This window comes from Triticum aestivum, chromosome 4D (genome assembly GCF_018294505.1).
Source record: "Triticum aestivum cultivar Chinese Spring chromosome 4D, IWGSC CS RefSeq v2.1, whole genome shotgun sequence".
Classification (NCBI taxonomy): Eukaryota; Viridiplantae; Streptophyta; class Magnoliopsida; order Poales; family Poaceae; genus Triticum; species Triticum aestivum.
Window position 1 is genome coordinate 55,502,839 of NC_057805.1, and position 7,617 is coordinate 55,510,455.

Genomic DNA, 7,617 nt, shown 5'->3' on the forward strand with positions numbered 1-7,617 from the left:
TTCCAAGAGCGGAAAAATAAGCATTGTACATGTCGTATATCAAAATATTAAACAAAGTCTAGACAACACTCAAAAGAGTAGCATCGCTTAGCATTGTTTCCCACATTGATGATATGACTGAAACCTATGTATTAAAAGGAAGTACATATATGGGGACATCGTGGCGTGGGTACTTCCACCAATTTCCTCACTTACACCGAACCTTACAAGCATTCAGGGTGGGTGGCCATGGAAGCTCACAAGGATAGACCACGACATCGTCATTCTTCTTGCACTTGTACTCCGCCACCAAGGTCGACCGAGAACATCCACGCCTTTGCTGCCGCGGTGAGTTTTCTTTACGTCCGTCCTGATTGATGGATGGTATAAGATCTGTGTGCTTTCCTTTTCTAGGGGGGAATCTACCCGCCAACACTACTGAGCGTGTGATTATTGGCTACCCAGGTCACAACGAACTCTTTAAAACTAAACCCCACATGGATATGTTTTGATTTTTTTTCAAAAAGCAACTTTAATGCCAGATGAGGCAACTTTAGTGCTAAACAGAAGCAACTTCACTCCATTAAAAGTAACTAATTACCAACAATAAGCAACGAACTAGTAATAGAGAACAACTTGAAACAAACGTAGATAACATCACATCACCTTCATAAGCAACTTTCTATCTACTAGAGGCAACTTTAGTGCTAAAAATAGGCAACTTCTCTACATTTTGTGTCCTAGTTAATTTTGTATGACATTCTCCTAACTTAACCACCGGTACTTCTAAGTTTCTATTGTTCAAGCTCGTAAGTCGTTGTTTCTAATTTGCATGTAATACTATAATGTCATCTACTGTTGATACTCTTTTGTCTGCTATTGCTAGTTATGGTAGGAAACTTGGTGGTGAATCAAGGCAACTTCAGAGAATTTGTGGGCAACTTAGAAAAATAATGATAAATCACTTCACAATATTGTAGGCAACTATTTCTGTAAAATTAGGCAACTGGGCAGGCAATGATAAGCAACTAATTACCAATATCAGGTAACTGGGCATCAATGGTAGGCAATTTATAGTATTTATAGGCAGCTGAACATCAACCGTAGGCAACTAACCATCAAACACTAGACAACTGAGTAGCCATGATATGCAAGTTGGGATAATGTTAGAAAAATTCATAGATACACAAATACTAGTAGTGGTATTCCTTGGTAAAAAACCGTATTATCGTATTGAATGTATTTGGTATTCCATCAAGCCAGTGGCTATATATATTGGCAACACTGTTGGTGGATACAAATTTGACTATGCTTCTCCTGAACGGGTTTTGCAAACTGATACACACAACACATCCGCAACAAAAGTGTTGATATTGTAGTACTAGGCGCAAAAATATTCCAAAAGCGGAAAAGGAAGCATTGCACATGTTGCACATCAAAATATTAAACGAAGTCTAGACAACACTTAAAAGAGTAGCATTGCTTAGCATTGTTTTGCACATTGATGATATGACTGAAACCTACGTATTCAAAAGCAAGTACAGATATGAGTACATCGTGGCGTTCCACCAGTTTCTTCACTTACACCGAACCTTACAAGCATTCAGGGTGGGTGACCATGGAAGCTCACAAGGATAGTGATGCGGAGCATCCGACGATCATCCCCATGTACACTCAAGCCTACGCCATTGGACCTAAGGTGAACTCGCTCCTTTCCGAATCTTCCCTTTCCATTCATGTGAGACATGGTTGCTACCTAATGCAAGGACACTACATATGCCTAGGTAACAAGGAGACCCTCTCGGAGATGCTCGGAATGATGGACAAGTCCCCAAGTACAAGGATGAAGGAGCACGACGAGAGGAACCGGTGAAAGGCTACAGGACCCGGACATCCGGCCCCTCCCGCAAGCCCGGACATCCGGCACCAGCTCGGAAATCCGGCGCCCATCACAGAAGGCACCCGAAGCTGAACCACATCAGCCCGGACATCCGGCCAGAGGCCCGGACATCCGGCTCTTCCCGAGCCGCCGGACATCCGGCCCCCCAGCCCGGACATCCGACCCCGCCTATCCAGAGACTACAGAAGTTTGCACCGCCAGCCCGGACATCCGGCCCCTCCTGAAGCCCCGGACATCCGGCCCGTCGCCCGGACATCCGGCTCTGTCTGTCTGCGCACAGTAAAGGGCCGAAGCCCGTGTACCCCTTCGACCCCCTAGACTATGTATACTCCTTCTCCTCCATCTTTCTAGGGTTAGCAAAGGATTAGCTCATTTAGAGATAGAGCTTTGCTCATCCATATCGGATCTACTCCACGAGAGAGACTGCGGCCCCTCTACGGAGAAGATCCACCTTTGATTCAAGACCCCTCACGGGAAGATCCCCTCGTGGATTCAAGACCTCCTCACGGAGAAGAATCGGTTACCGTTTGTATCGTCCGTTGTTGACTTTGGATCTTGTATCTTACCTTTGTGTTCATCGATCTAGCGCATGTGTGATCTATTTTTGTTGGTTGAGTGATTTCTCTCGTGTTCCTCTCGTGTTTCCCCTCGTGTTCATCACGTTCGTCGTAGGGATCCGCTCCTTTCGTGAAAGATCGGCCATCTAGGGTTCCTCCCTACATCATCTTGGATCAGAGCTTAGGTTTATCACGAATTTGGAGCCTCCCCGTTGTGTTTTCTAGCCTATTGTTGTTGATTTTGTCCCAAATTCAAAAATCCCCACCAAAAAAATAGCCCCCAATTTTTTTTGTGATTTGTTGGTGTGATGATGTTTTGTTGATTTTGATCCGTGGATTTGCTTTGTTACTTGTGGATCTAGCTTTCCCCCAATTTTCCCCACTTTCCATCCACGAAATCTCTCCAATTTTGCCCCCGAAATCATCAATTTCCGCCCCCAAAATCGAGTTCCTCGAGTTCATCCTCGGATTTGGAGCCCGGACATCCGGCCCGTAGCCCCGGACATCTGGCCCCCCGGACATCCGGCCCGTGACCCGGACATCCGGCTCCTGGAGCGCAATTTTGCGCAAGTTTCTGGACATCAGGTCCCGGATATCCGGCCAAAGCCCCGGATGTCCGACCCCTGTACATTTCAGCTTTTCCGTTTCACCGTTTTGTGCATAACTTCCACATCCGGAGTCCGATTTTCGCATTCTTTAGCTCGTTGAGTAGCTATTGACATCCTCTACCCCTCTAGATAGGTCACATCCCCATTTGACTCCATCAAATTTTGACAACTTTGGCATCTTTGCCTAGGGCTTCCACCACAACTTCCGCATTGCCACCACCGACTTCCGCAACCTAACCAATTTTGTTCCCCTTTGCATTTGTGGTTGTTTGAGTTGTGATTCGAGTCTCCTAAGGTGCTTCGGCTACTTAGGGACGGTTGCTTCTTCATCAACCACCACCACCACTATAACTTCCGTATAGGCTTACCCACCATACACTTCCACCACTCCATATAACCCAATTTTGTTTGTGTTGTGAGTTGTGTCTCCTAAGGTGTTTCGGCTACTTAGGGACGTGCTTCCAACCCCGACATCGTGTATAGTTCACCACCTTACCCTCCATTTCCGCATTGCGTCTCAAAACCCATCATTGCATTCCCGCAATCCCTTTGAGCTTTCGCAATACCACCACCGCTTACACTACCACCGTTTGACTTTTGTCCTTGAGATTTTGAGTTGTGGTTTTTCCGTTTCCTAAGGTGTTTCGGCTACTTAGGGACGAGCCTCCATCATCTTGGTATCTACATCAAGAACACCGCCACTCATCATCTCCAAGGACGGTAACCTCGACGACACCATTGTATATTCCCCTTGCAATTGCATTGATAACCCCTAGCCCATTTTGCGTCACTTGCCTATCAAGACTAGCCATTTGAGTATTGCCGGCAACGTTACTTGTGCACATTAGTGATCTATACTTCCCATAGCATACATACCATACCATATTGGTATCATATCATCTCTTGTGTCACAAGTTTGTTCCCGCATATACACTATTGCTATCTTGGTTTGTGCATTTTGCAAAGTGGCCATACAAAAAAAAAAGAATAAGCTTTTAAGCAAAAGAGAAGAGCAAAGAAGCTTGTAAGCAAGTGCCATAGCATCATACCACATTGCATATAAGATTGTCATATCCGATCATCTTGGATCATCTTGAAAGAAACACCGGGAACCATACATACATAGCATACTTGGTGTCGTGGAATTGTCACGGCAGATGTCCTCGCGCAAGGACTTAGTCGTGGAGCCATCGCAAATAGGAAGCTTAAAGGGGTTAAACGGGACAAGGAACACGAGGGTTATACTGGTTCAGCCCCTTACGGTGAAGGTAAAAGCCTACGTCCAGTTGAGGTGGTATTGATTAGGGTTTCGATGACCAGGGAGCTTAATTGCTATGCCTGGCTCTCGACGAGATCTTCCTTGTCCCTAAACCGCCGCCGGGTCATCCCTTTATATAGAGAGGTCGACGCCCAGCGGCGCTCAGAGTCCCGGCCGGCTCATAAGAGTGTCCGGCTCGGACTCTCAACTATTCCTGCCTTACACTACAAGTCTTGCCATACGGCGGTTCATCACTATGGGCCTTAAGCCTCCTCCGGGTCTTAAGCCCATTATCTAACCCACCGTCTTCAAGCTTGGTACTGGGCTTCGCGTGACGACCATCATGACGTAACCCGGCCCCACCTGGGCGGGTGACTCTAATGGTTATATCCTCAACATTAGGCCCCAGATTGATTTGAACCGGTTCATGTCAATCTTCAATTCTTTTGAGAGAAAAAATCTTCCGGCTTATGGTCGTGTGAAGGCTATAACCCGCCGTGACGTCATCTTCTGGATTCCTGGTAACCCGCCATGACGTCATCTTCCATTAAGTCCATTTTTTTATTCCACCATATCCTCAACGGATCTTATCTTTAAAGGCCATCCCGAAAATTGAGGCGTTTTTATGGTGAGATAATCGCGCCGTGGCCTCCTCGTTTCTCGCGCCCACTTATGAGCCTCACCTTATAAATAGCCCGGCCCATGAGCCTCCAGTCACTCGTCGCCTCCATCTTCTTCCTCCTCTCGCCACTGCGCTGCCGCCCGAGCTCCGCCGCCGCCGCCGCGGGTTTCCTCGTCTTCACCAACTCAGGCCGCTGCATCAACCTGACGTGACCAGAGAAACGCGACGAACCCCCGCCGCAACTCCGCACCTGTAAGTCCCTGCACCTCTCCACCGTAGATTCGCATTAGGGTTCCACTGTTCTTCCTCTGTTCTTCGCTGTTCTTCTCGAACCCTCTGTAGTTCTTCTACTGTAGTCATGTTTGATCCAAGAGTAGTACAGAGCTCCTGCGGTAGTTGTTGCACATCCATTTTTCCACTAGTAGTTCCCCTTTGTTTGAAATAAGACCCCACTCTAAATCCATGAACTTCTTCTGCGTCAGTTCTAGGTCTAGAAAATTTTCTCTTTAGCCGACCGTTTTGATCCAAAATAATTACTGCGACCTGTGAAACTTGTTTTCACCACACTTAGTGAAAAATTGCATCTGCTGAGCTATGGTGGCTTACATTTCCGGCTCAAAAAGAAGCCATGCGCCGTAAAATTTCCGGCTCATTTATGATAAAGCTGTAGACAATTTGAATTACTCACAATACCTTCAGCGGCTTATATAACCCGATGCACTTAACCATAGTCATTAGGCCCCTCTCATAAGCCGCCATTGAGTATTAAATTGTAGACGTCTGCCGGCTTATAATTGAACCGGACATTTTCCTTTTGTCATAGGCTTCATCTTTCACAATGCCTCCCAAAGCTCCCAAGGCACCCATCACGTGCAACTGGATGAGGTCCAATGTCACTGACGACACCTTAGCTGATTTCGTAAAGTCGGGTTACTTGCCCAAGAAGGAAATCATGTCTTATCGTGCCCCTGACCCGTCGGAGGAAAGACCTCAACCAAGAGATGGTGAGGTGGTGATATTTGCTGATCATATGAGTCGGGGCTTCGCACCGCCCGGCTCAAAATTCTTTAGAGAGGTTCTGAACTTCTTTGATCTGCGGCCGCAAGACATAGAACCCAATTCCGTGTCTTTCCAAGTATTCTGCGAAGTCTATCTTGGAGAAGAGCCCAGCCTGCTGCTCTTTAGAGAGCTATTTTATCTGAACCGCCAGAATGAGTGCGCCAACGGGCCGAGCCTGGAACTTGGTGGAATCTCCATTCAACGCCGGAGAGACTGCCTCTTTCCTTATGCTGAGCCGCCAAGCCATCCAAAGGACTGGAACCAGACGTGGTTTATTGCCAGGACACTTCTCCGGCTGACGAGAGCCCTCTGCCCGGCTTTCGCGCCCTGCGTTTGGAGCCAAACCACCCTTTGCCAGACAAACTCTCTCAAGCTGAGCGTCAACCTCTGATCCCTACCATCAATAAGATCAAGGCTCTCCTGGGAAACGGTCTCAACGGCATTAATCTGGTCCGGGTTTGGATCTCTTGGCGGGTGATCCCTTTGAGCCGCCGCCCTGGCTTAATGTGTGATTACACGGGCCGGAAGGATGACCCTCTGCGGCACAGTCCCAATGATCTTCCTGAGGATGTTGTGGACGACATGACCAAGTCTCCCCTGAATGAGAGCTTAGCCGACTGCAGGAGAACCGGCCTGGACCCCTTCTGCCAAGCTAACCCGGCTCCGGCGGTAAGCCACTGACCTGAATACCTCGGTTTTCTTTTTAATAGTTTCGATCTGAACCTTAAGAAATCTTTGTTGTATGTTTCAGGCTAATGACAAGTTCTGGAAGGTCAAATATGACCATGAAGCGGACAAAAAAGCCAGGAAGGCTAAGAAAGCCGCCAGGAGAGCTGCCCCTCGCAAGAAGGGAAGCAGGCCTACTGCCTCAGAGCTACTTCAGCTAAGTGATAGCTCCGAGTCAGAGGTAACCCTTGATTCCTCAGGCTCTTATTCTGCTTTTCATCTGTTTTTAACTATCCCACTGACTTGATTATCCACAGGATGATACCGGAGCAAGTAACCCGGTGATTGAAGAGGTAACTATACTTTCCTCCGACTCGGAGCCCTTGCCAAGGCCGAAAGTCCGAAGAGTGACCCGGAAAGTAAGATTTTCACATCCTTTAGCTTATCAAGATCCTCAATTTCTTTTGAAGCGACAGATTCATGAGAGCCGGCGGCACACCCGGACCAACAAGGACGCAGACCTCTCCTCCGGCTTACCTGAAGCATCGAGGAAGCGCCGGACCGAGGTTATCTCCAACTTATATCCTTTTCATCCTTTGGCGGGCGTTACTCGTCAACCGCTCAATTCTTCTGATTCAAATTATCAGGAAACTTCACCTTCCTCTGGTGATTCTATGCAATCTAACCTGCCGGCTTTCAAGACCGCACCCGGGTAACAATGATCATCTTATGTTGTACTTATCTTTAATCATGCTCTTGTACTAACCTTTTGTCCTTTCAGTGCCCAGGCAAAGCTCAGCAGGAGGGCGAAGAAGAATAAACCGGTCGAAGAGCCGGTCCTGACTGAGCCGGAGGTTTCAGCTCAAGAGCCGCCAGCTGCCTCTGCTCCTGAAGCCACCGCTCCAACCGACGAGCCAGCCACAGAGACTACTACCAACCCGGACATCTCCAGCCCGGCTCAGCTGGCC